Here is a 14,902-nt window from a genome sequence, read left to right on the forward strand (position 1 = left end):
TATGTGAGTGCTACTGAAGTGGAGATTTCTGGCTCAGAGTATGAGGAAAAACTCTTAAAACTCATTTTCGGGAAACGCCTTCAAAGTTCTGTATTGTAAAATGCCATACTTTTTTTTTTAAACAGATATTTACAAACACAATACCTAATCAAACCATTAGTAATAGACAACCTAAACACATGCCTGATAACTGAATAATAATAATAATGATGTTATTGAACTGAACAGAACTACACACAGGCTACAAACAGTGTAGTACAGTGTAGTACCCCCTAATAGGCAAAAAATATTTGAATAGATATCACTATGAAACTTTCCCAATTTGTTATGTACATATAAACTAAGAAAAAATATATTGCAAGTTTTCTGAAATGTATGTTTATATATGCAAATGAGGCACTTCTCCATTAAATATGTGCACATTTATGGATGCAATAAGGCAAAATGATGTAAAATAAACAACTAAATGTGTGTTATTGACGTTTTATTGTCACTAGTTTCATAGAAGACATGTTTAGGAAGCAAAATATAACAAAATCTCAAAATCAACAAAAAAAGTATATTTGACTATTCACCTGCAGTGTCTCGCCTTAAGAATCATGTTGGCATTCGGGGTCACGCACTTGCTTGGTTTAAATCTTATTTAACTGATAGAACACACTGCGTGGTCTATAATGATTTAACATCTGAGACCCTCCCAGTGCAATGTGGTGTCCCACAAGGCTCTGTCTTGTGGGTACGCAAATTTGGCATAAACTTTTATTTTTACGCTGATGTGATGACACCCAATTATATATATACCTATTAAGCCAAATGATTCCTCCCAATTACAAAACCTTGAGGCCTGCTTGCTTGCCGTCAAAAAGTGGATGTCGCAAAACTTTCTACTCCTTAATGCAGATAAAACTGAGATGGTAATTGTTGGCCCCCCAAACCACAGAGGCCTGTTTCAGGACATCTCCCTCAACTTTGATACTTGTCATGTATCCCAGAGCTCCACCATAAAAAACCTCTGAGTCATTTTTGATTCCTCCCTCTCATTTAATGCACATAAAAAATGTCACCTAAATTGCCTTCTTCCATCTTCGTAATATCGCAAAAATTCGCCCCATTTTAACTCTGGCTGATGCTGAAACCCTGATTCATGCTTTTGTCTCATCACGTCTGGACTACTGTAATGCACTTTTTTCAGGCCTACCTAATTCAAGCATCAAAAATCTTCAACTTGTGCAAAATGCGGCTGCACGGATACTAACTAGAACTAGAAAATTTGATCACATCACACCAGTTTTGTTCGCCCTACACTGGCTTCCTTTTTTTTTTGATCAAATTTTTTATTATTATTCACATGAAACAAGACAACACATTAACCACAATCACAGTACATAGAACTTCACAAGAAAATAACAAAAACAATAATAATAATACAGACTAACAATTATACAGACAAGAGAAAAGAAAACAGAGTTCAACCTTCTAAATTTTAATTCCAAGGGGTACTATCTAATAAATGGTCTTTCCCAGTGTTCAGCCCCGATTCCCGGCCGTGTGACCCTATATTAATAAAACGTACATCTCCAATCCACCACAAGGACCATTTTTTGAGAACACGACCCGAAAACAGAGCAATGAACCTTCATGAAAAAACAAAAACCTGTAGAGGTGTTCCATAGACTCACAGAGACCGTGTAAAAGTGGCCAAACAGTGAAGAAATAGTTAAATAGCTGCCCCCCCATAATATCCCCAGCTAAACTCAAGATGACAAGACAAAAGACAAGACAGACAAAACATTTCCTCCTCCCCCTCCCAAGAGACCGCCGGACTCACCCGAACACGCACCTCAACCCCGCTCAGCCGCACACTGCGGTCTTTACCTTCTCAGCTGCTGCGAACCATAGGTCAATTCCAGCCTGCCCCACCCCAATCACCCGGGCTGTGGATATCTCAAGATAAATCACATCCAATAGAGTTAGGGACCAGTTAATCATTGTAAGCTTCTCAGGCTCCTTCCATCGCATTGCTATTAGCTTCTTCGCTGCTGTGACGCCCGCTAGGACAACCCTTTTCAGTTGTACGGACGCGGGTAGTGTCGTTATATCGTTCAGGAGTAGCGTAACAGCTGTGAATGGGATAGTTAAGCCACACAGATCTGAAAGTTTGTCCGTTATTGACCTCCAGAAGCGGGCCACTGGTGGGCAATCCCAATACATATGCATATAAGTGCCAGTGGCCTTTTGAGAGCACAAAGTGCACCGAGAGTCGGTTATCAGTCCCATAGCATATAGCTTCCTAGGTGTAAGATAGGTCCTATGAATATAATAAAAATTAATTTGCTGGTGATTGGGGTTGCGGGAAGATAATGCCACATTTGCCCAAACATCATCCCAGTCAAACTCGGGGTCCAACTCCGGGATATCCACACGCCAGATTGTATCCAATGATAAATTTTTATACGTGGATTGAATTAAGAGCGTATAAAAGTCAGAGACAAACCCTCTGGATGTCGTCCTGTCCACTATGAGCCTGAGGAAGGGGTGTGGGTGCAAGGCCTGAGCCCACGGTACGCCATGCGCCCTCAGTGCTGACCTTAGTTGAAGGTAAAGAAAGAAGGACTCGCCGGGAAGATCATAAAATTCTCTTAAGTCCTGAAACGCACGGAGGCCGTTCTTATCATAAATATCCTCCAGAGTATGCACTCCCCTCCTTTGCCATTGAGGAATATTAACCGGCTTGTGTCCAACAAGTAATTGCTGGTTATTAAAAATTGGAGAGTCCAGGTGCCAAGGGCATTTAACCCCACACGACCTCTGTACATTACGCCACGTTTGGATCACGTGAGTTATGATCGGTCCATACCTCAGCCGGCATTTCGAAATAGAGACAGTGGAGTACACTACATCCTGCAATCTTAGCGGAGATACCGCCGCCGCTTCTAAGGAGCGCCACGATACAGCCTCTACAGGGTCTAGCCAGCACATCAGAGGTCTCAGTGAAAAGGACCAGAAATAAAGTTTAAAATCAGGGATTGCGAGGCCCCCATCTTGTTTTCTACGTTGAGTAGTAGCCCTTTTGATTCTCGGGCGTTTGTTATTCCAGATAAACTTAGATACCATCGATTGTACCTTGCGCCAGTGGTCTATTGGAGGGGGCAGGGGGAGCATTGAGCTAATAAAATGTATCCTAGGCAGGATGTTCATTTTGATTATGGAAGCCCGGGCTTGTAAGGAGTTAGGAAGGGACGACCACCTGTCTAGATCCTGGCGTATTTTATCATAAGTACCCGTGAAGTTGTACTTAGTAGTTTGGTTCAGCGTGGGGAATATCTCTATGCCCAAGTATTTAAAATGTTCTACTATGGGGATATCAGCTGGTAGTCGTACCGCCTTGGCCAGTTCATTAAGAGGTAGGCAGGCTGATTTGTTCCAGTTAATCTTAAAACCTGACAATTTACCAAAGTCGTCGATTATCCTCAATAATTTTGTGGCCGACCGGGAGGGGTCGTCCATGAAAATCAGCAGGTCATCCGCATAGAGAGCAATTTTGTGTGGAGTATTGTTGACCATTATGGGGACGATGTCCTCCGATTGCCTAATAAATTGGGCCAAAGGTTTGAGGGAAAGCGCGAACAGTCCCGGGCTCAGAGGGCAACCCTGTCTAGAAGATCTGGAGACTGGAAAGAGTGTGGAACAGTTTTTGCCTGTCAGTATCATCGCAGACGGCGAGGCATACAGGACTTTAATCATATGAATAAAACTCTTTCCAAGACCCATGACCTCAAGTACCTTCCACAGGTATGACCACTCAAGTCTGTCAAACGCCTTCATGGCATCCAAAGACAGAACTGTGGATGGAGTTGTATTGTCTTTACTGTTATCGATTACATGCAACAGCCTCCTAAGATTATCTGCAGCCAGACGCCCCGGGATAAAACCAGTTTGATCGCAGTGTACCAATACAGACATAAATCTCTGCAGGCGACGGGCCAGCACCTTGGCAAACACCTTTAAATCGGCCCCGAGAAGACTCAAGGGTCTATAGCTACCACAATCATTGGGATCTTTGTCCTTCTTGAGAAGTAAAGAAATCAACGCCATATTGACATCTCTTGAGAACTCCCCTTGTTCGATAGCGTAATTGATCATATCGAGCATCAATGGACCCAGTTGGTCCCAGAAAGCTAAATACACTTCGGGTGGAATACCATCCCAGCCTGGTGCCTTACCCCTCTGCATTTCAACAATCGTCTCCCTCAATTCTACGAGAGTAATCGGTCTCCCCAGTTCCTTGGCCTCTTCCTCAGAAATGTGGGGTATCTCAAGCCCGCCAATGAACGATTCAAATTTAGAGTCATCAAGATTACCCTCTGAGCTATATAACTGTGAGTAAAACTCTTTAAAAGTGTCATTGATCTTTTTCGAATCAGTAGTGACTGCACCCTGGCTCGTCCTAATCGAGGGGATATCCGAGAAATGATCATTTGAGCGTATTTTCATTGCCAATAGATGGCTAGGTCTGGAGCCGTGAAAATAGTAATTTTGTCTTGTCCTATGTATCAAGAACTCAGACTGTTGTTTAAGTATGGAGTTTATTTCTTTTTTGACTATCTTACGTTGTGTGTTTAGTCGTTCATTATAGTTAGTTTGCAAGGATGCGTATAGGTCCGCATATAATGATTCCAGTCCTTCTAGCTTTTTTGACCGGGATTTTCGCAAATTGGAGGCAAATAGTGTGACATGACCCCTGATAAATCCTTTCAATGCGTTCCACAGGACCCTAGGGTCTTCTACTGTGCCAACGTTGATCTGCAAAAATTCAGCTAGTTTACTCCTGAACTCAGAACAGAAGTCATCGTTCTTTAGCAAGGTCGAATTAAAACGCCATCTGGGAGCTCTTGCGGAGAGCCTGCCAAAGGTTGCCGTAAGGAAAATCCCCTTGTGGTCTGAGAGAGCCAAGGGAACCAATGAGACATCGAAACTATCAAACATATTAGGGGACGCGAATGCATAGTCAATTCGAGAGAAGCTTTTGTGTCTGGCTGACAGGTGAGAGTAATCTTTGAGGGTGGGGTTGCATAAGCGCCAAAGGTCTGTGAGCCCCGTGTCTTTGGCCCACATCCTAAGGGCCTTAGAGGCCCGTTTTTGGTTGCTCGTTTCAGAGGGCCCGGACCTATCCATCTCCGCATCCCAGCACGCATTAAAATCGCCACCCACAATGAGAGCGTATCCATTAAGTTCCAACATATTCTTCGTGATTGTATTATAGAACGCTGAATCAAATGTGTTAGGAGCATACAATGCTATTATAGCCATCTTCCTATGCAAGAATTCAACTTTTGCTATAGTAATCCTTCCCTCCGTGTCCGACCATACATCCAAGATTTTGATATCAAGGTTACGTCTTGTAACTATGACTACTCCTTTCGTCTTATCATCGGCTGAGGATGAGGAGATAACGTGATATTGCCGATTTGCCAGTCTTGACACGTCACCTACCAATAAATGCGTCTCACTAAGGAGAGCAAGGTCAATATTTCTCCTCTTCAATAGCCAAAGGACACTGGCACGCTTGTGTGGGGCGTTAAGCCCTCCTGCGTTCCAAATTAAAATATTCAATTTAGCCATGGTCGAGCTTGTATAAATGCGTAGAGAACATACCAGTGCAGCCAGGCTGAGTACAGAGGTGCTGATCCCGGCGGGCCCGGACGGTCAATCCCAGGAGTTCAGAGGAGGAACAATTACACACATATAAGACAACAGTACATAAAACACATAAAAATACCACCCCAGCTACAACCCCCCCTCCTTCTACTCTAAACCCTAACCCCCCCGTCCTATTATAAGGCCCCCTATACCCACTCTCCAATCCCCACCCTATGCCCCATCCACTGAGGATGGTCATCTTCCTATCACTTCCCACTAGAGACATGGATCAATAAGACGCTCCCCACTCCAACCCCCCTCTAGATAAACCCCTGAGTAAACCCCCACTAGTCCAATAAACACAAATAATAATAAAAATAAAATTCAATAAAGATATCGGTCGAAACCCACCTGAGCCCTGGCCCCAACATGAGACAACCATAATGGTAAAAATAGCCATTATTAAATAATAACTCCACATCAACCTGCAGCCAACTATTTCCGAATCTGCGCTTCAACGTCGCATTGTTATAGCCTAAAAGGGTATAGGAAAATTCAAAACAAAATTAAATTAAAGCATCCCAGCCGATAGTCTAAGGCAGGATCGGGTCACAGGTTAATTGTGCAAAATTGTGTGAACAATGTCAATTAAACAATGACAAAAAAGGAAGGGAAAAAAAAGGGTTATGGTCAAAGTGCACCCCTTTAGCTGTCCCTCTGATCAGGCACAACGGCTGAAATGACATAACCTATGTAAGAATAGAATTAAACACATTAATTAATTAATCCGGGGATGGTAATAAGCAACACCTGACACCACCTGTTATCATACATTGTTTCAATAAAGATATCGGTCGGAGCAGTTAGTCCAAGGTAGGATCGAATCACAGTTAAATTGCTCATTCAAATGCCATTAAAACAGCGACAATAATTATTATATAATTACTCAGCATCAACCCTGTAACCATCTACCTTGGAGTCTGCATATTAATGTTGCAACGTTATAGCATAAATGGATCACGGAAAATTCAAAACAAAATTAAGGCAAATCAGCAGTTAGTCCAAGGTAGAATCGGATCACATTTAAATCGCGCATACAGATGACATAAAAACAGCGACAATAAGAAAGAAAAAAGAAAGGAAAAGAGGGTCATGGCTAAAGTGCAGGCCATATAACCATATAGCCATGAAGTGCAAGCCATACCCGACCCAACCTGTTATCATATATTGTATATGCATATTCAACCGACCTTGGCTTCTACTATGGATGCCAAAGCTCAAAACAACCTGGATATAAAAATAAAAGCATACCAGAAGTTAGTTAGGGATTCGATCACTCTTGAATTGTGCAAACCAATGTCCCTTTGAACAGCAACAGCAACCAAAATACGTAACCATTAACGGGTCTCGAATGTCTCAGCGCAGACTATAGACGAAGCCCGCTGGCTAGCCCGAGGCTAGCGCGTAAGCTAGTGATGAATCCGGATAGCACGTTAGCCTATTATGTACATTGTTCAGCTAGCTCGTTAGCTTCCAAAGAGGCGATACACAAGTATGACCATGAGGTCAGCTTTAGCAAGTAACAGAAGTCATTGGGAAGCCCCGCTAGTTGGATGGGCATTGGGCAGTTAGCATGTCTGGGCATGACAGCAAGTATTTGTGAATAGTCGGCCTAATCAATGTATATAGGCCCAAACCGCCAAGTCACTCACCCGCCATAGATATCAAGCAACAGACTCGGGTATCTCCGCGAGATATTCCTTCGCTTTAGCCAACGACCAAAACAAACGCTGACCACCGACCTTCTCCAACACAGATAATTTCGCGGGAGCGAATAACGTGGGCCTCAGGCCTAGTTTCCATAGCTTAGTCAGGACCACCTTGTATTCGCCTCTCTGTGCTTGAACCTCCGGTGTAAAGTCTTCGAAAATGGCCACTTTGTGATCGCCAAGCCTCAGATTACCCCTTCTGGTACGAGCCGACCGCATGATGAGTTCTCTCTGCTGGAGTCTGTTCAGCTTGACTATGATGGGCCTCGGCTCTTTGTTCACGCCGGGAGAAAACCTGCCCGCTCTGTAGGCCGATTCACAGATAGGAGGCGAAGGGAGGACGTCCGTCCCTAGTATTTTCTGCAGCAGTTCGGGCACGGTCTCAGAGAGACGGCCTTCACCGCTGGTCTCCGGTACTCCAACAATCCTGACGTTGTGGCGTCTATCCCGGGACTGCATCTCCTCCATTGCCGACTGTAGTTTGTTGACTTCAGCCTGCCTAGCCAGCAGGGCGGATTCGAGACCCGCCATCTTCTCGCACTGTAATGATACCTCCGTCGTTAGCGTGGCTAGTTCGTTAGCATTAGCCGAGGAGACAGCGTGCATCGTCTCCATCTTGTCTGTCAGCGGTACTACCGCCAGCCGTATTTCTTCTGATATCTCACGACGGAGGCTGACACAAAAATCCGCCAACACTTTCTTCTGAGCTTCAGCGATGCGTGTCTCAGAGTCTGCGTGTAGCTTGGTCATGACCAAGAGCACAGCTTCGCTTAACTCCCCGACAACGGGCGACGGTGCGGCCAGGCCCGGCGGTGATGGTTTGCTGGTTGGAGCAGTCATGGCTCTGGTTTCCACCCCCGTCATCGTAGAAAGTCGAAAAAAGCGATGAATGTATACTAAACACGACGACCTAGCAAACAGATAAAAAACAAATAAAAATAAAATAAAGACTAATGGGGAGAAACGTATATTCAGCACGGTAGAAGGGAGCTCATGTGAAACACGTCTACTCCATGATCGCTCAGCTCCGCCCCCTCGCCCTACACTGGCTTCCTATTCAAGCCCGATCTGACTTTAAAGTGCTACTCCCCACCTACAAAATTTTAAATGGGCTTGCACCGCTCTATCTATCCGATCTCATCTCCCGATACTCGCCCGCTCGTGCTCTGCGCTCACAAAATGCGGGGCTTCTATCGATTCCTAGGGTTAAAAAGAAATCTGCCGGCCACAGAGCCTTTGTCTACCGCGCTCCCTACCTACCTGTGGAACAAATTACCTGCCATCGTCAGGGGCGCCTGCTCTGTCGAAGCTTTTTTAAATCCCTGCTTAAGACCCATCTTTTCTCTCTCTCCTTCAACCTACCCTGATCTCACCTAGTCAGGGACTGACCTTTAGATTAATCTGTCTAGTTTAGTTAGGATGTCTATTTTCTCCCATGTCTGCTTTTCTGCAGCACTACAAACATGGGAACTCTCTAACCCCCCCCCCAACCCCCCCCCCCCCCCCCCATCTCTCTGAGTGCTTGTCTCGTAGTGCTGACCAAGGTGATGGATGTCTCGGGGTCTTGGCCAAGATTGCAGTGACTGCTCTACGTGCACCACCGAGGCCATGGATCAGCTCCTTACCGTCTTCTGTCCGTGGTCTGTCAACATGGTTTGTGGTCTGTCAATGTGGTTTCATTGCTGGGTTAAGTACTTCTATTCTATTCCCATAATATGCTTACTTCATTTATCTATTCTATTCACATATGCTTACCACTTGTATTTATTGCTATGTCCGCCCACTACAATCACGCGAGCTGTCTAACGCCTGTCCCGTCTCCCTGTCTCCCTGTGAGTTGTTGTCCCGGAGTGTTGACCGGAGTGTCGGACGTCCCGTGATGAAGACCGGGAGGATGCGACCCTCTCTGCGTGCCCTCCTGTCTCCCTGTCTCCGGCTGTCTCGTAGTGATGACCGGAGTGCTGGACGTCCCGCGATGATGTCGGGGAGGTTGCGACCCTCTCTGCGCCGCCCCCTATCTCCCTGTCTCCGGCTGTCTCGGAGCGATGACCGAAGTGTTGAACGTCCCGTGATTAAGACGGGGAGGACGTGACCCTCTTTGCGCCGCCCCTGTGCCTCAAATAGATTCGCTATCAGCTCTATCTTTAATCTTACAAAATGTTCAGTTGCATGCACTCATCTGTGTTTCACTACACACGAGTGCATGCTTACCAACTGTCAGTCTGCAACACTACTATCACCGACATCTAAGAAGGGAGATCCCCCCTTGAATGGCCCTTCTAAGGTTTCTCGCCTCCACACTACCTGTGGTGCATTTTTTTCCTATTGTTAGGTTTTAGTGAGTTTTTCCTTACCTTCGTGTGGGGTATGTCTGGGAGTGTGTCATAGTCACAGCACGAGCGTACTTCACTCCCCCTCCTTTTCCCCTCACGTTCACCACACACTCCTCTTCATCCCCCTTTCCATCCACCACGCACTCCTCCTCATCCTCTCTTTCTCCACGGAAGCCTCAACCCTTATATGGCCAGCATCCCTTCACTTCCCGTCACCCAGCCCAGCTGCACCTCATCCCTCTGATTCACACGCTGTCAGGCACCTCACTCCTCACAGCCGTATCCCATCCCCCGTTGATGAGGATCCTACTTCTACTCGACGACGCTGACCAGAAGTCGTCGTGGTGTTAAACATCACTACCTAGGTACGACGTCTCGGCCTGAAGCTCTGCTAAACCTGCTCTTGTGTATTCCTTGCTCTAATCCGTCTCTCTTGTGCCCCAGGATCCCCGTTCCAGTGCGCCGTCCTGCCTGGACGTCCCATGCTACGCAAGAGGTGCTCTTGCTCTCTCTCCAGACACAGACCTGTGTCCACTGCCCACAGCTGCAGCCGCAGTACATCTATCCTCACCCCCCCAAGAACATTCTAACCCCGTTCTATTGCACATTCCTATTGTACTGCTGTCTGCTTGGGAAATACAATCAAAACCCCTTGAAACGCTCCATTCTCCTCTCCTGTGTTCAGTGATTGGGCTGTGTTCCTAAACCCACTTCTCACAGAGTGTTTGCATTCATTCATTTATTTAGCTTTTATTTTAAATTTGTTGGACACTGTACACTGGAATATTGACAAAGCCATACTTGGTCATTTACTGTACATTGGAGGAGGTTGGGTTAGGACATTTGCAGGGGCCAGTTTCGAATTGCAGTCTCCCGTAGGTGTTCTTTGAGAGCGCTTTTGAAAGTGGGTAGTGATTCACATTCCTTTACAGCTTTGGGTAGGGCGTTCCACATTGATGTGGCATAATTGCGAAACGTGTTTAGTCCCTTGTTTGAGCCGAATCTGGGTTTAAAGGACGACTCCACTTTTTTTGGAAATTAGCTTATTTAACATCTTCCCTGGAGTTAGACAAGAAGATGCATACCTTTTTTGTCTCTGTGCGTGCATTTTAGCTTTGGGAATAGACGCTCCGTTAGCATAGCTTAGCTTCATCACTGGAAGTGGGGGAGGACAGTAGCCTTACAGTGCCTTACAGTGTATTGCAAGGTCTGACATTGACCAAACTTGATATGCATGACCTTGGTGGGCTCTAGGTCAACTCCTGAAAAGGGGGTCAATGTCAGACTTTGCAATCAAAGTTAGGGGGCTAATAACCCTTGCCATAATTTCAGTGCGCCCCCTAACTTTTGATTGCAAGGTCTGACATTGACCCCCTTTTCAGGAGTTGACCTAGAGCCCACCAAGGTCATGCATATCAAGTTTGGTCAATGTCAGACCTTGCAATACACTGTAAGGCACTGTAAGGCTACTGTCCTCCCCCACTTCCAGTGATGAAGCTAAGCTATGCTAACGGAGCGTCTATTCCCAAAGCTAAAATGCACGCACAGACAAAAAAGGTATGCATCTTCTTGTCTAACTCCAGGGAAGATGTTAAATAAGCTAATTTCCAAAAAAAGTGGAGTCGTCCTTTAACATGATTTGTGGAGCTCCCTCTGGTGTTGTGATCGTGGTATTCACTGACCTTTGGGAAGTATTTTGACATGTATGGGTACCTTGGTCGTGTAGTGTATCTTGTAGACCAGGCCCATTGCAAGTTGCTGTACTCTGTCGTCTACTCTAAGCCATCCTAGGTTGTCAAAGTGGGCAGGGGTGAGGTGGGTTCTAGGAGTCAGATCAAGCAGTAGTCTGACCTGTTTGTTTTGAGATGTTTGTAATTTTGTTTTTAGTGCCTTTGGGGTGCTTTGGTACCATGAGGTGCAAGCATAGTCGTAGTACCCTTGAATGAGTGCTCCTGCCAGTCTCTTCAGGGTATTCTTGTTTACCAGAGAGGAGATCCGGTACAAGAATCAAGTTCGTTGGTTGACTTTTTTTTATTACATTGGATGCCATTTTGTCACAGGAAAGATTAGCCTCTAGGATGGAACCCAGGTAGGTAATTTCCTCTTTCCTTGTGACAATATTGTCACCCACTGTAACTGAGAAGCCGTCGGTCTTGCTGAGTTTGTTATTTGATCCGAAGAGAATGGACTCTGTTTTACCCAGGTGTAATGATAGTTTGTTATCGGCTAGCCATATGCAGATTTTGCCTAGTTCCGAGCTGAGGGTTTTTTCAACCTGTATGAATGAATGAATGAATGAAAACTTTATTTAACAGATTGCAGAATGGGTACAATACAGTACGGCTCAATACATACAATTGTTAAGGGGATGCAGACCTGAGAAAGACGTTTGTCTTGTTTCCATCAGGGTCCCCCATTTTCAATTCATATAGACATATATGACATACATGACATACAGATAGTCAGTACTGCTACATCTATACATTTATGACATACCAGATTTGCAAATACAGTACTGTTTGTGATACAGAAGGAGTCAAGAAAAGGGAGTATATACATTTGACGTAGAAACTGTACATTGGAGGAGGTTGGGTGGGGGGGGTTGGGTACATTGGGATATTGACAACCATACTGGGTAATTTACATTGGAGGTGGTTGGGGGGGGGGGGGGGGCGGGGGGCACACTGTATAAACAAGTAACACTGTACATTGAGGGGGGGGGGGGAGGAGACACTGTACAAACAAACACAATTGTACATTGAACTATTGACAAAACCATACTAGGTAAATGACTGTACATTGGAGGGGGTTGGGTTAGGATATTTACAGGGGCCAGTGTTGAATTGCAGTCTCCCGTAGGTGTCCCTTGAGAGAGGTTTTGAAAGTGGGTAGTGATCCACATTCCTTTACAGCTTTGGGTAGGGCGTTCCACATTGATGTGGCATAATTGCGAAACGTGTTTAGTCCCTTATTTGAGCCGAATCTGGGTTTAACATGATTTGTGGAGCTCCCTCTGGTGTTGTGATCGTGGTATTCACTGACCTTTGGGAAGTATTTTGACATGTACATGGGTACCTTGGTCGTGTAGTGTATCTTGTAGACCAGGCCCATTGCAAGTTGTTGTACTCTGTCGTCTACTCTAAGCCATCCTAGGTTGTCAAAGTGGGCAGGGGTGAGGTGGGTTCTAGGAGTAAGGTCAAGCAGTAGTCTGACCAGTTTGTTTTGAGATGTTTGTAATTTTGTTTTTAGCGCCTTTGAGGTGCTTTGGTACCATGAGGTGCAAGCATAGTCGTAGTACCCCTGAATGAGTGCTCCTGCCAGAGTCTTCAGGGTGTTCTTGTTTACCAGAGAGGAGATCCGGTACAAGAATCGAGTTCGTTGGTTGACTTTTTTTATTACATTGGATGCCATTTTGTCACAGGAGAGATTAGCCTCTAGGATGGAACCCAGGTAGGTAATTTCATCTTTCCTTGTGACAATATTGTCACCCACTGTAACTGAGAAGCCGTCGGTCTTGCTGAGTTTGTTATTTGAACCGAAGAGAATGGACTCTGTTTTGCCCATGTGTAATGATAGTTTGTTATCAGCGAGCCATATGCAGATTCTGCCTAGTTCCGAGCTGAGGGTTTTTTCAACCTGTAACTTGTTCTTGTCAGAGACCAGCAGGGCTGAGTCGTCCGCAAACAGGAACAAGTTGCAGTCACAAGCTGACGACATGTCATTTGCATAAATTAGGAACAGTAGCGGTCCTAGTATGCTTCCTTGTGGAACACCACAGCTCACTGTGAGGGGGGGGGGATAGGGTACCGTTTACCTCCACCATCTGTTCCCTCCCCTCAAGGTAGGATTGCATCCAGCTCACTGATAGACTATCAAAACCAATTGCTTTTAGCTTGTCAATCAGAATGGAGTGATTGACCGTGTCAAAGGCCTTTTGTAGGTCCAGCATGACCATGCCGCAGTATTTGCCTGCGTCCACCTCTTGTTTGATGTGGTCATTCAAATAGAGAAGGCATGTGTCAGTGGAGTGGGATGTTCTGAAGCCAGATTGGAATTCGTAGATTAGATTTTTTTCCGCTAGGTACTTTTCGACCTGTTCGTAGACTATTTTTTCCATGACTTTCGAGATGGAGGTGAGAATAGAAACAGGGCGGTAGTTGCCTGGGTCTAATTTGCTGCCCTTTTTGTGCAGAGGGGTCACCCTCGCAATTTTGAAGTCCTTGGGGACGTGTCCCTGTTTTATGGAGAGGTTTATTATGTGTGTGATGATTGGTGTGATGGCGGCTGCTGAGTCTCTGAGGAATTTGGAGGGGATGTTGTCATGGCCAGTGGCCTTGTTAGGTTGGAGGGCGCTCAGTTTATTGAGTACCTCATCTGTTGTTACCATTTCCAGCTTGAAGTCGTCCTTGCGGACCCCTAGGTTTTTGTAGTAAGCTACTATGTGTTCTACCCCATAAAGCCCTGAGTGGGAGGGTAGTTTGTTTACCAGTGTTGTGGCTATGTTTGTGAAGAAAATGTTTAAGTAATTGGCTACATCCAGCTTGTCTGTGATGAGCGTGTTGTCCGTTTTTATGTTTATGTTTGAGAATCTGGTTTTAAGTTTTTTACTGCATCCTAGTTGATTATTGAGTAATTTCCAAAGTTCACATGGTTTGTTTTTGTTTTCCTCAGTTTTGTCATTGATGAAATTCTTTTTTGCAGTTTTGATCATGGAGTTTACGTCGTTTCTTAGTCTGTTTCTTTCTAGTTTGAGTTCAGTCACGTGGGCTTGGAGTTCACTGCTCGTGCTTTTAGTAAGCTTTGACTGACTTTTACGAAACTCAGAGCATTTTTTGTCTCTGGTTTTCATAGCGGCCAGTATTTCGGAGTGCATCCACGGCTCAGCGCGATTTTTTACCCTGGTGGTTCTTAGGGGGGCCATGTCTTGTTCTTGTCAGAGACCAGCAGGGCTGAGTCGTCCGCAAACAGGAACAAGTTGCAGTCACAAGCTGACGACATGTCATTTGCATAAATTAGGAACAGTAGCGGTCCTAGTATGCTTCCTTGTGGAACACCACAGCTCACTGGGAGGGTGTGTGTGTGTGTGTTCCTCAGTCTAGTAACAAAGGGTCATTCAGTCACATGAGAGTGTGTTTGTGTGTTGAGTGTGTGTGTGTGTGT

This window comes from Notolepis coatsorum (assembly GCF_963971535.1).
Source record: "Notolepis coatsorum genome assembly, chromosome: 19".
Taxonomy (NCBI): Eukaryota; Metazoa; Chordata; class Actinopteri; order Aulopiformes; family Paralepididae; genus Notolepis; species Notolepis coatsorum.